The 15006-nt window shown below is 39.3% G+C and overlaps 1 protein-coding gene across 6 annotated transcripts in view; it reads right to left on the bottom strand.

The window, feature by feature from the left end:
• LOC122806215 overlaps positions 1 to 14708 on the bottom strand; it is a 330985-nt gene extending 316277 nt beyond the window's left edge. For 3 of the 6 annotated variants that reach the window (XM_044076444.1, XM_044076443.1, XM_044076445.1), the window contains exon 1: positions 14595 to 14708. The gene's annotated coding sequence lies outside the window, so the exon portion shown is untranslated. The remainder of the gene's footprint in view (positions 1 to 14594) is intronic. The other 3 variants (XM_044076448.1, XM_044076446.1, XM_044076449.1) reach the window with 1 other exon arrangement.
• Positions 14709 to 15006: the final 298 nt, after the last annotated feature.

Genomic DNA, 15006 nt, shown 5'->3' with positions numbered 1-15006 from the left:
AAAACAGATTAAACATCTTATACAGTTTCAGTCAGGTAAAAGTGATACAGACTTTGTATTTGGCAGTCAAAAGTTCACCTAGCACTACAACATTTGTAGCACACTCAAACCATCTTGTACCGAATAGTGATGTCATCATTCAATGCTTAACATTATAAACATTAACATTATAAATACAAATAAAAGGTTTGCCGGTCCTTCCTCAGTCTACTTTGATGTTCTCTGTATTTAGTGTAAACACCTCCCAGAAACAAAACAATAATTTCTCACATGTTTTTAATTGTAGTTTTATCCTATAAAGGTCACAAAGTGTATCTTACATTTACACTTTATCACATGGGCAGCATACAGGTCATTGCTATGAAGTATTTATAAGCCAATGATTTGAATTTGCGGTTATATGATTGACATCAGTGGCATTTTAGGAATGGATCAACTGCCAATCATTAGTGGACCGGAGTTCCGCTGTGGCGACCCCTAACCGGGAAAAGCCGAAAGACACAAACAAAAACAGAGTCTCACATTAAACACTCACGGGCACTGCTTGGAAATGTTCACCATTAAAGGTTCTGATGAAAGATGAGAACATTGATAAAATTATTTTCCTGCCCCAATCTATAAGTTGAAGCTGCTGGCCACAGGTTACAGAATTTAGACAAATTCCTAAAATGTTTAAAGTTGCTGTATGTTTCACTCTGTTCCATCCTGGTTATACTATAAGCAGCAATATGCTGATTGCATCACCTGCCGTAGCATTTTCAGCTATGTTGCTGCAGTTTGCATTCATAGCTGCACCAGACCACTTCATGGGCCTTAATAAGTGACCTGATGTCACAGGTGAGCAAACTTTAGCGTGTACTTTTCAGTACATTTTGGCAATGTTAAAGAACGTATTAGAATAGTATTGTAGGGCACTACCAATAGCGGGAAGGGAATGACAGCATGCAGGTGACTAGTTTATGTATGCAAGGACAGTCAGGAAAGCTTCTTTAGAGAAACCATACTAGTTCTAATCATCACTAATCTAAAGGACACAGCTAGTATATAGTACAAAGACTACTTTCTTCTGTTACATATCAGCAACTCTGAATACAAACCTGGCAGACACACAGGTAAAACCATATATAAAAATATGTCTGGTACACAGAATGAACCCTACCCTATGGAAAATGTCATTACTGTTCGTTTTCAAACATGCCAACTCTTACAAATCAATGGATTAAAATCCTAGTTTGGTGTTCTCCGGCTTGACAACAGTCCTAGAAAAACTACTGGCAAACTGCTGTAATACATCACCAAATATGTAATACTAACCTGTGAGCAGTATGACTTTAACACTGGAGTACATCGGCAGGTACAAAATGCTACCATGTGAGGAGCAGGACTTTAATGATGGGCATATCACCATGACTACAGTGTGGTCACCCCTGAATATAGGTTATTTTTTGTCTCAGCTTCAACTAAAATCTTTTTATACTTATAGGTTCTTTTAAACCTAATTTACAAGTGTATTGTTTTAGTACACAAAAGAATGCTGCAGAATCATTATTAATAATGACGACTGAATTTGTATAAAAGAGTGACTGCATCTTTTGATGCTAAACATTAAGTACTACTCACACATAATGCATCAGCTAACTTTTTCAGCTTCTGCTTATTTCACTTTTAGGTTGATATGGTTATCAGATTTGATTGTGTTAGGATCCGCTATATCTTTTTCTGTACTTGACCATTAAATCTGAGGTCAATTCCCTAGCAATTTTAGAAACTGTTAACAAAGAAGTCTTGACCAAATGCAAAAGTATACAAAAACTAAAAGAACTCTAGTCTCAAGTCTGTGTTGATTAGGTATATGAAATCACTTACACTGATTACTATAGTTTTCTTGTGATACAGGAGTTTTGTTTACTTATAAAGTACACCACTGGTGGTCTAATTGGTATGTGTTCATCCTACACAGGTGTCTACAGTGAACAAAATCTGAACGCATAACCATGTTACCAAATAAAACACTTTGTTGGTCTGTTGATTTTCTCTCTCTCTCTCTCTCTCTCTCTCTCTCTGTATCAACATCTATGCTTGTATTACCTCTGTTTCTTTAAATGTTGTTCTTCATATACTATAGTTTTTGCTAGTAATGCATGCCTTATGACCATATAACTGTATGTTCCCAGAGTGTGCTTTAACTGAACGTTTATCCTTAGATGAACATAGTTTGTGTCAGGACTGAAACTGGCCAACTTAGATTAGTCCTCTTACTTTGTAAATGTGTGAATAAAATAAATGGAATAACTAATATCATGGCCTTGAAATATGTAATAGCAGGCTGCTATAATAGCAGTAGGCTTGCCTGATACACAAAAAACACCGGACTTCAGAAATGCCACAAAGTTTATTAACAATTGTAAACTGTTACTAAACTTTATGGCATTTCTGAAGTCTGGTGTGTTTTTTGTGGTACAAAGATTTTACCGTTTGACTTGGGTCTACTGGTCTGTAACCACTATTCTTCTACCGGGGGCTTGCCTGATACACCACCCGTCGAGAATGCAGATGGAATAACACATTTGCCATTTACACAATGAGGTCCACATTGTGGTTGTGTGATGAGAAGCCAAACATTTTGACCTCTTGCAATATGCCACTTAACACTCACTATGATATTTATTACTCAGAGATGTAATACTGCTACTGTATCCATTATCTAAAACAGCTGTGTGCAGTACATTGTCAAAATCTGCCATCTCTGGTGAAAGCCATTAGGGCCTGTGTAATCATTGTTTACATTAATTTAACTTGTACAAAATGATGTTCCTTATTATTTGAGCTATACTAACAAATGTTTATAACTTTCCGAGTTTTCTGCAGCTGTTTTCAGGCCTCTAATTACACTGTAGAACTTTTGACATCTTGACAGCATACAGCATCATTTAATCTGTACACAACTAGCAAAGGCCCTCTTAACTTTGTGTGGTCTTATAGCTTTATAAAGAAGACAGTATGTGAAAGGCAGCAATGCCCACCTGAAACTTGCTATTCAGATAGAGAAGATGTATTTAATCAAGTGTCATGAATGAGAAATAGAGACCTCACTGTGGCCGTTAAGAACAAGTTTTGTTCATGTGATGCTTTAGTTACAGGCAAGTTTTTATGGTACTAATGGTCATTTGTATATTACAGCAATTATGCTGCAGTTGTACTTGAGTTTGAATATAGACTAATTTGATATATTTATCTGGTTCGTCATTATGTAGTTATGGACTTTGTACATTTACGTTTCACGTGTATAGAGGTACAGCCCTTCAAGTACATGTAATGTTCTGTTTTAAGTGCATATAGTCAAAAGAGTTACCGCAAATTAAGAATATTTTTTTGCATTTTCAATCATTATGTCAATATTTTTGTTTCTGATTAATGATGAAATTACACGACATTTTGTGATTCATTCCTTTTCATTTTCAGTCAGAAGTATTATACTATGTGGGAAAAATATATATAAATAAATATATATAAAAGATACAAAATAAAAAAAAAATCAGTCAATAGCACATGCCTTGGGACATAAACTTGGAGTACTCAACTTAAAGATAATATTTTCTGTAGCGTCACAAGCACCCCAAACGTCCCTACAACTTAAATATTCCATCTCCGAGATTCTGTAATATCAGGGAGTGGGTATATTCCTAACAACCTGTCACAAATGTCAGCTGTTTTGTTAACCAAATTGTGTCGATAAAAATAACCGTTGACTACACCAACAGTCGTCTTAAGCAATGCCGTGTGTGTGTGTGTGTGTGTGTGTGTGTGTGTGTGTGTGTGTGTGTGTGTGTGTGTGTGTGTGTGTGTGTCGAGAGAGAGAGAGAGAGAGAGGGAGAGAGACAGTGTGAGAGATCAGTTGTCACATAATCGAAATAAAAAAAAAACATGGCCTAAACACAACACATCAAAGCACACCCAACTGATCCTCACTGTATTGCAAAACACATCTTCGAAAAACCTTCTTGCACCTGCCTTTCCTTACACTCCCACTACCTTAAAAGTAGCAGCTCCATGACTTGTATAACAGTGGAAGAAATGATAAATTCATACTTCTGATATATTGTGATTTCCCACAAAAACAAACCATTTTTTCAAAATGTTGTTAGTTTGCCCACTTATGCAGTAGCTCATTCTGTTCAACAAACTGAGCATTCCATTGAGAGAATGCAATCCAAAATACATACACAGTTGGTTTACATTAATACGTTTTCTGATCTGATTTTCAAAGAATAAGGGTGAGGTTCAGAGACACTGTATAGTGGGTGGCAATGTGTAGAAAATGCTATGAAAAGCCGTCTTCTCATTAAAAGAAAGCTGTGCTTTAGGTCCAGAAAAGCAATATATCTTACTGCTTAGACTGCAAGTAGTTGGTCTTGCAACAAACATAAATAAACTACACTGCATAAATAACTATGCTAATGCAGTTTGGAGATGGCTAAATTGTTTACTAAAGGTGTCCACTGAAACTGTACTAAGTCACAGTTACAGCTGTGCACTAGAGTGTGAAGATGTCAGGTAACCCCTACAACACACATAGTCAACTTGCATGTATGTGTAAACAATAATTCACACTAGACTGATATGAGAATCCTAGCTATTGTGAGGTACAAACCCAATGGGTGCATCTGGCCAGTATACCAAAGCCTTTAGGTTGCTTTATTTTACTCTGTACGTCACACATATGCTTCTTGTGTAGTGGAGGGCATAAAGATGACATCCTGATGTACCATCCTCAGAACTTCTTTGCTGCCAGTCTGAACGCGATATCTTCATCATCGGTCTGAACTCCCACTCTGTTTGCTGGTTCACTAAGCTGTTTCAGATAAGTGCCCCATTGGGGTTTTTTTTGCTCTTATCTTTCTTCTTTTTGTATTGTTTCTTATGTGGTTTCATGTCATCCAGAAAGGGTAAATGCCAGTGTGGGAAACAGATTCTCTATAAAGAAATTTTGTCTCAGCACTTCCCAAGATCATACATCCCATTTCATTTATTAGGCCTTTGTTCTTAAGACTCTCCATAGTCGGCTTTCCTATTTGGCCTTGTACATGGAGAGCCAACATCTTAAGCTTTTAGTGAAAGACACTATGGAAGGAACTTCCTGATGTAAGGGTCAGCTGTCTGTGAAGAAGGCCAAGAAATCTAGGTTTGATTCTTCCGCTGCGCTGCCTCTGCCAGACGTCTCTCTTGAGGCAAGTGAAAGTCTCGAGGATCACTTGGCTCCACCATTGGATTCTTCTGCCTTGACTGTTTCAGTAGCTGGTGTGGATCCAACCTTACACACATCCCTGGAGGCCTTGCAGACATCCTCTTTGGACATTCAGAGGGAACTGAGGCTGATTATTTCTGAGGGACCTAGGGGTGTTCCTCATATTTTGGTTAGAGAGGAAGCCCCAACTATAATTATTGAATGCTGACAGGAGTCTGAGCCTTCTAAATTTTATTAGGCAGACTTCCCTTTGAAGAAAAAGCAAAATATTAGCATGTTTCTCCAGCTCCTAAGGACCCACAGAGTGAATGACAGAATTTCACTCGGGTTGTTTAATGCCCTGATGGCTTTGAAACCTCCTCATGGAGTTTCTGTTCCAGCTCCCACTTGTTCCTCTACTCCTCTCAAAAGACATAGGGAACAGGATTCTTCTGAAGAGGAGATGGACTCAGATGAAAAATCCCTTGATTATTCATTTCAGACTTCCTCTCCTTTAGAGTATGGGACTGAGGAAGAGGAGTCTACAAGTCCTGACATTCCTTTTGAGGAAATTTCTTTTGGGGACAAAATCTCCAGAATGCTGGAGTTCTTTAAATGGGATTGTGCCCAGGTTTCTGAGGTACAGAAGAGGTACCTTCGGCTGTTTCTCCTGTTGTGGCTGCATTGTTGGATGCCTTTTCTACTACATCTAATGCTACTGATTCCCAGTCTCCTGCCCCCAAAAAAACTGATAGGTTTTATAGGGTGCCTGAGTACTGTAAATTTCTCTACAGGTGTCCCTCTGCTGTCCTTTCTGTGGTATCTGTGGCATCTCAGTTGGTACCTTCTATGTTGCTTCCTTCTAATAAAGACTGCAGAACTATGGGAAGGCTAGGTAAGGTTTATACCTCTGCTTACTTGGCTTTTGGGGCTGTCAATTATCAGACCCATATGTCCAGATACATTTTGGCTCTTCTTTCTCAGGTCTGTCCAGTAATTTCTGATCTCCTGGAGTCTGAAGGGCAGACTTTTGCTCTTTCCCTGTTAAGGACTTCTTCTCAGGTGGCTCACCATTCTATTAAATGTAGTTATGATGCAGCCAATGCTTCCTCTATGGCTGCTGCCTTTGGTTCTGTGATGAGGAGATATTCCTGGCTTCGGCTTCAGCCTTTGCCTGATTGATATTAAGGCTAAGTTGATGGATGCTCTTGTGGACAACACACATTTGTTTGGTGAAGCTGCTGATGATTTAAGTCTGTTCAGGATAAGGGTAAGAACTTGCAGGACCCCAAACATGTTTTTGTTTCTTCTGTGCCTAAATTTAATAGAAATTACCCTAATAAGCCAACCTTTGTTTGTAGGCAGTGTCACCCTCCCCCCAAAGGTAAGAAGGGTGGGAACCGGGCTCCTCCTGCTAAAGCCACCCAGACTTCTGTGTCATAGAAGTCTCCTTTTCCTAACAAGCCATGTGCTGTCTGAATATCCTGTTCTTCTCAGCCACATTCTTCTTTCATTTTGTCTTTCCCTTTCTCTTCCGGTTTGGTTAAAGATTACTCAGGACTCCTGGGTTCTGTCCATTATCTAGGGTATTTAATGGTCTGAAAATCTCTTTCCCCCTTTTATGGGCTTTCTTTAGCCCACTCAGGAACAGTTTCCCATCTTTCCATGGGTGCTTTGTGATCTTTTGACTCAGCAAACTATTCAGGAAGTTCCAGTTTCCCATAGGGGGAAGGGGTTCTACTACAGAATGTTTTTGGTGCCCCAGAAAAGAGGGCACTTGGAAGCTTATTCTGGAGCTCTCCCATCTAAACACCTTTCTGAAGCTCCCCTCTTTTTGGATGTTGTTGCTTCCTAGATTTTCTTCCCTCTACTGCTTCCTCAGGCTTATCCAGTGTCTTTGGACCTCAAGGATGCTTATCTTCATGTTTCTTATCATCCCCTTTTCAGGAAGTTTTTACATTTCTCCGTTGCTTGCTGGCATTTTCAGTTATTTGCTTTGACCTTTCTACTGCTCCAGGATATTCACCAAATGCCTCATGCCTGCAATTGGTTTTGCAGGCTAAGGGAGATCCAGGACTTTCCCTACTTGGATGGCCTCTGTTTCAGGCATCCTCTTCAGAGGTATTGTTGCAAAATCTTCCTTTTGCTGTTTTCCTTCTGCAGAGCCCTGGTTTAATATACATTTCAAAAAGTCCTTTCTGAGTCCCTCTCAGGATCATATTTTTTGTGATGCAGGATCCACACAGACTGAACCTATGCTGGAATCCCTGCCTCCTCCCAAGGCCCTAACTCTCATTTTCTTTTTTCAATCCCTTCTTCCTCTGGCTTGAATAACAGCCAGGGAATTTCCGAGAGTTCTAGTTCATGGCCTCTACCATTCCTATGCTCCCTTTTGCCAAACTGCACATGAGAAAACTTCAGTATTTTCTCAAGTCAGTTTGGCTTCAGCATTCTCATCCCCTTGAATTTTTAGTTCCTCTTCTTCCATGTCTCAAGCAGGAACTTCAGTGGTGGATTCAGCAGTTGACTCTCAATCCAGGGCTCACTTTTCAACCACCTCTTCCATCTCAGGAGCTGTTCACAGATGCTTCAGATATGGGATGGAAAGAAGAATTCAGCTCCCTAAAGGTGCAGGGAATCTGGTTGTCTCATCAACAGAAAGACCATATCAACGTCAAAGAGATGACAGCTTTTCTGCTGGCTCTTCAAGCCTTTCATCCTCTGTACTCCCCAGGACCTCTCAAGGTGTTTACAGACAATACCATAGTGATATGGTATGTCAACAAATGGGGGGGCAAGCTCTTATCTTCTTTGCTGGTTGGCATTCTTACTGCTGGAACTAGCTATCCAGTATCAAGTGACACTTCAGGCAGTTTATATTCCCTCAGGTCAGAACATTGTGGCAGACTCTCTGAGCAGGTCTATAACTCAATCCACAAATTGATGCTTCACAGGGATGTCTTTCTGGGTATTGTCCACCAGTGGGTACTCCTCAAATGGATCTTTTTGCCTCCCCTCTGAACAGACAACTTCCTCTATTTTGTACCCTCTGGTTTGTAAGGTGGGTGCCCTTTCTTTTTCTTGGAAGGGGATGTTTATTTATGCCTTTCCTTCCCTTCCCCTCATTCCAAAAGTCCTGTTCAAAATAAAACAGGATGCTCCCAAAATCTTGCTGGTGACTTTCTTTTGGCTGAGGCAGCATTGGTTTCCTCTTTTTCTCCATTTAGCCAAGGACAAGCATCACATGTTACCTCACAAAGTGGACCTACTCACACAAGACAAGGGATCTCCCATCCATCCCCACCTGTCCATTCTTCACCTGACACTGTGGGTAATAGGATTTTGATTCCACAGACACCTTTTTTCTCAGGATGTGCTTAGGGTCTTGTGAAGGCCAGGAAACTCACTACTAATACATCATACTTATCCATATGGAAGATGTTTTCTGTTTCATGTCTTTCTTGTAACCTGGATCCACTTTCTGTGGATGTTCCTTTGTTTCTCTGTTATCTGCAGGAACTGCTCAGTGCTGGGTTGGCTTATGCTTCTGTTAAGGCTGACTTATCAGCTATCTCTGCTTGTCTGCTTTTATCACCTCCTTTACAATCCAGATTTGAAGCTAAACAATTTCTTAAAGGTGCCCTTCATAGTAGACCTCCCAGGAAGCCTGTTCCTCCTCCCTGTGATCTTAATTTTGTTTTAGAAAAAATTGACCCAAGCTCCTTTTGAGCCTGCTGCTTCAGCTTCCTTACAGCATTGTTCCTGGAAGACTGTACTTTTGTTAGCCCTTACTTCTGCCAGATGGGTATCTGAGCTGCAAGACTTTATGGCTTGTCCTCCATTTTTACTGTTTTATAACGGCAGGGTGTCCCTTTGTACTAATCTTGCTTTTATGCCCAATGTGGTTAATAAATTGTCTCTTAATCATTCTATTCATTTGCCCACTTTTTCCCTTCCCCACAATCTGCCATTAAGAAGGAGCTGCACATGTAGGATGTGCATAGACATCTTGGATTTTATTTGGACAAGGCTAAGACTTTTCGTAAATCTAATCGACTCTTAGTTTCCATTCACCCCAGGTCCTTAAGATTGGCTGTGTCTAAGCAAACTATTTCTGCTTGGATTTCTAAAGCCATTTCTTTTTTTTATTCCTTTCATGGTAAGGGCCTTATTTCTTCTGTTAAGGCTTATTTTACTAGAGTTGTGGCTTCCTCTGGTGCTTTTTTCAAAGGTTTGGATACTAACTCTATTCTTGAGGCAGCTATCTGGACTTTTGTGCAGACTTTTACCAAGCCCTACAAGTTGGATGGAATTTCCAGAGCTAGAGCTGGCTTTGCTAGGACCCTCCTTCATGGGTTCCTAGAAAGCTCTGCTGGTCCTTCGTCCTCCTCCCTCTCTTCTTCCTGATCTTTGGCACTCCCCCTATTGTAATGAATACTGCAACAATGAAATGGAAGGACATAGTACAGTTGTGTAAAATCTTACTATAATGGTAGATGTCCTTCTCTTCACTGTTGCAGTATTCACTCCCTCCCTCCTCCCCCTGGTTCTTTTCTCTTCTGGATGTACTGGTTACCTCTCTTCTCCTTGTACTGGCATTCCTATTGGGGTTCTCAGTTCTGAGTATGGTATGTTCAGATGTCACCTTTATGCCTTATTCTATGCGAGGAGCATACGTGTGATGTACGGCATACCTCAAAGCAACCTAAAGCCTTTGGTATAATATTGGCCAGATGTCAGGTTGCCCTTGGCAGGGGATCCCTATTGTAATGAATACTGCAATAGTGAAGAGAAGGACATCTACTATTATGGTAATCCTTGGACCTCTATTATTCTCTCTCTTCACAAACAGACTCTACTCCTCACACTACAGTCATACAATATGCAGATGACTCCACACTACTATGCACAGCATCCTCCATACAAGACCTCCAGACCATAACCTAAGATTCTTTTCTAGATGCCAAAACACGGCTCACTAACACCCAACTCATTCTAAATCCCAACAAAACCAAGATTCTTCTCTTTTACCCCACAAGAACTCCCCCATCATACCTGACATTCAATATCACATCCAAAAATAAAAACACTATCACAGCAGTAACCCACACACCAAACTTCTAGGTGTTCAAATTGACAACTATTTGAAATTTGATATTCACATCTCTCAAACTATCAAGAAAGTACACAAAAAATTAGGTGATCTCTACAGAAACAAGCAATTCCTGACCGTAAACACAAAAGCTACCATTGCTAGTACACACCTCTTGGCAACACTCCTATATGCCTCTCCCATTCTAACCAACCTCAGAAAAACTGATCTAACTAAACTAGAATCCTGGTATAATAAAATTGCCAAGTTCGCCACAGATTTCCCAGCTCAAACACATTATTGTACATCTCTAAAACTACTAAACTGGCTAGAAGTTCCACAACTACTACTCTTTAATCAATTAACCTTTGCCCATAAAATCTTGTATCAACCAGAAAAATACTTCTCTCCAGAATCTTATACAACCGCACACCAACAATCGCTCTCTCCATTCCAGCAAAAGACAACTTCTTAATATCTCAAAAGCAAACAACTCAGCCAGGGACTCACTCTTCTCAAACTTCATTCCCAAGATATGGAACAAACTGCCAGCTCCAATAACCTCCAACTGCTCAACAGCACAATTCAAAAAGCTTTTAAAGTCACCCTTAACTGAAACTTGGCTCTTCTCTTGCACATGTTCTGGCTAGTTTCTGGTGCACATATAATCTCAGGAGCCTACTCCTTATCAATGTCCTACTACATTGTTCTGAATTGCAAATGGAATACATGCCTGTATTTGACATTGTGCATACCTGTTTTAACTTTAAAATATGCAATTCCCACAGAAAATTTTAACATGAATCATATGTAATATCTGTATGTTGTACAGCTTCTCTGAAATTTGTCAATCATATAAGAACATTGCTTTTGTAAAGTTCTTCTGTAGCTTGTCAATCGTGTATGTAAATCAATTACTTTAGTATTTTTTGTACTTAGTACTTTGTGCTATTTTTGTACTTTTTTCTACATTTTTTGTACTTTTTTTTGGACTTTTTCTCCCCAGGTCTTGGCTGAAAAAGGACCGGTGTCCAGTCAGACTGTCCTGGTAAACAAATGTAAAATAAATAAAATATGTTTAGATCTTACACAACTGTACTTTTCAGATACAAAACCTCACCACTGCAACAAGTAAACCTAATAAAATTGTCATACCAACAAATTTCTGTGGAAAAACAATGCAAGATAAAAGAAAAAAATCACCTTTGTGGTGTGTGTGTGTGTGTGTGTGTGTGTGTGTGTGTGTGTGTGTGTGTGTGTGTGTGTGTGTGTCTGTGCGTGTGTGTGTGTGTGTGTGTGTGTGTGTGTGTGTGTGTGTGTGTGTGTGTGTGTGTGTAATCATATGTACCCATCTGATGCAGGAACTCTACCTCCACAGTTTTGCTCTTGAAATACTTAGTACTTTGGAAGTTGCACAAATGTGGAGAAGTGAGAAAATTTGTAAATGACATAAAACTCCTCCTTTTCATATTATCTAGGTCCTGCAAACTCACATGGGGAAAAAAAAAGCAGCACCTAAAACTAATCATTTCCCAAAATGCTAAGACATTAACAACATCTAAGTGTGATCTAATACATTGAGTAATTCCAAATCTGAAAGAGTACATGGTCAGTGGCAATGATCCCAGATGAGTTCCTTACAAATATGGATGTGCAGTAATATTGGTTCATTTTACAACCCAGCATGTGCTAATGCACTTAAGAAATGGTACAATTTTTTTAAATATTTTTTTTGGAGAGACTATGTTTCTGTTTGTGCTAAACATGTGTAATGTGTTGTTGTTAGCCAGTTGGATCACTTGGTTACTGAGCACATTTCATAAAGATATACACACAAGGCAAACAACGGGCATCAGGTTGCTGTCATCACACCTGTGGTGTGCTGCCTTTTTGTGTATATTGATGCAGAAATGTGTAACATTGGGAAACAGTAACATCAGTACTGTTCAAAAGGAGTCTTTATTGTAGAAGAACTCTGTGTACTTATCATGGCAGTCTGAAAACGTAAAGTCCAATTGAAAAAGAACATAAGCATTAGCATGATGGAGTGAGTAGAGACAGCAAAATGATTCTAAACTTTTTATTTTATTTAGAGTGGGTTAGTTCCAGTAGGCCAGTGGCCTCTTTCTGGAGAAAATCTGATGCTGGTAGATGTACTAATTAGGGGAAAATATGACCAGGGCACTGGGGAACTTGCATATACTTTTTGTTAAGTGCCATGTAATCTTTTCCATCCAGTTGAGCTGTTACTAATTAATGCAGATGGGACCTTTGTTTAACACCTTACCCAAATGATGGGTCATTCTGGAGGGCAGCACCTCACCTAACTGTCTTAGTGTTGAAAAAATTAATCCAAGCACCTGGGGTGGGAATGCAACCCACAGCCTTCTGTTTTTCCAGCACCAAAAGTTAATGTTCTACCTATTGAACTACTAACATTGATGGTCAGAACTGTGCTGTCCATCCTGTTTAACAGCCTTGTCATAAAGGTAAAGATCCCCACTGTGCACTGTTGTCTCCCTGAAGCTATATGTTGTAGCAATGTACCCATATATCTTCTGAAGGATGTGCTGTAATGCATATTCATGAGTGGCTTATGCTTTTCAGATGTAGAGCACATTATTGCATTGCTGTACATTCTAAACATAATGTGCACCCCACGTAGTGCAACACTGTAAAGCAGGGAACACAATGCTACAGAGAAACACTCTATAAAGTGAGGTCCACAATATATTGTAATGTTCTTCTTATACCCCCTTGTCCTGCCACCTAAGTGTCATTTGATCTGTAAAAAGAGAAGAGAGAATCTTTAACATCACTCTTCTACTTTAAATTGTCCCCCACATCCCTGCAACTTGTATATACCAACACCGAGATTTCTATACCATGGCCATTTCTCAGAATATTCCCTTTTCTCCATCTCAGACTTGGTACTTATAAGTCAGTTTTTTGACCATTCAGTCTCTGTATCACAGGACTTGCTATAGCAGGTTGTGCCATTTCCAATGATTACACAGAGAAGACACAGTGCTGACCTGTTTTTCATCCTACTTGGCCTTCTAGAACCCTACCAAAGTGCCTTGTACTGATGGTACTCAGTGCAGCATTCTTTTCAATGTGGTATGAAGTGAGCACTGGCTGACAGAGATGACGTTCTGTTTCTAAACTGCTGCTGCTGCTCAGATACCTTCCATGAGGTACCTTTTATAAGTGTAAATAAATGGCATTTTTGATTCTGGCTGTCTTTCAGTTGTGTTGCGTCTTATAGTGACATCTGTGTAATAAACCTAAAGCAAATACTCTAGAGTTTAGTGTGAGGGCATGTATATGTTTGTGTCTGCGTGTGTGTGTTTGTTTGATGCAAATGCGTCTGAAATTAATTCTTGCTCAGAGAAATGTGTTTCTGCTTGTACTTCATATCTTTCCTCCATCTATCAGTTTCCCAGACAGATTAATCATTTTAGAAGCATTTGAAGTTATTGCACGTAAAATTTAATTTAGAGCAAAATATCCATCAGAAAATTGAACTGGCATAATGTTAAGGTGTTTACCTCGCAAACAAAAAGTAGAGTGCTTGATTCTCACTAAGGGAATTGGCTAGGCTTAAAGTGGTCCACAAAGGGCAGCTAGCATAGTACACACCTACGAATATATGCTCCAGCATAAATAATTCATAAATCTCACTTAAAAGTTACTTTGCTTTAATGCACTGTATTTGAAGAATGAAAAAGAAAACTTTTTATATTGTTGATCACTACTTGCAGTACTCTTTGCATTATTGTACTCTTTGCATTATTTTATTTTGTTGAAAAACTTGTTCATGCAACTTTTCAATATTTTTTTCACTACACTGGGCTGATTTTTTTTAGTCTTTACTGTGTTCATTTTTCCCCTTCAAAAACAGTAACTGCTTCCATTTTTGAAAATGTTTCTGGAACACATAATTAGCTATCTGAAAGTTTACTACACTTGTCGTATGGACCAGCACCTGCAGAATGGTTCCTGCTTTCTTAGAGTTTAAATAAATACACAATTTCAACATCTCTAACATAGCATGGGACTGCAGAAAGCCATGGCTGCAAAAAGGTTAACTATCTGCTAACACACATACCCTAGTACTTCCTGGTTTACATTTCTTGGCACACCTTGTCACACTTGAGTTTTAAAAGCTACACAACTTTTTCCAATAAGTTACGACCTTTTGAATATACAGAAAAAGTTTCAAAATAAAATCAAAGAAATCCTTTAGTAGATAATAACTCTAAATGGTAGTCTCACCTTGATGAAGAATATACTGAAGCCTTGGACTTTCATTTGGTCAGAGATTTCTGTACCTGCTACTTGTTTCCTTAATCCTTACTGAGTTCTGTGCTCTTTTCCTGTTTGGCTTCACATTAATTTTCTCTCGAATCAGGAGAGTCACAAAACCGGTTCTATGGAAACGACCAGACAATTGGGAGGGACTTTTGTTGCAGCAACCTCTAAATAATACTGCCAGGCATGTATCTTTGTGTAAAATGGAAGCTCGGGGAATACTTGAAACATTTACCACACCTCTTCACTGTAGAGACATTGTTTTGAAAACCAGCAGTTGTCTTGTATGCTTCCCATATCAGTAAGATTCCTGCAAATGCAGCAGTGAGAGAGGTTGTTGAAAGGAGTTTTGTTCTGAAAAGAAATTAGAGCAGCT

Source organism: Protopterus annectens, chromosome 7.part0 (genome assembly GCF_019279795.1).
Source record: "Protopterus annectens isolate FY-2018-M chromosome 7.part0, PAN1.0, whole genome shotgun sequence".
NCBI classification, from domain to species: domain Eukaryota; kingdom Metazoa; phylum Chordata; order Ceratodontiformes; family Protopteridae; genus Protopterus; species Protopterus annectens.
Note: the sequence above shows the minus strand (reverse complement) of the source record. Positions and strands in the feature narration are given on the sequence as shown.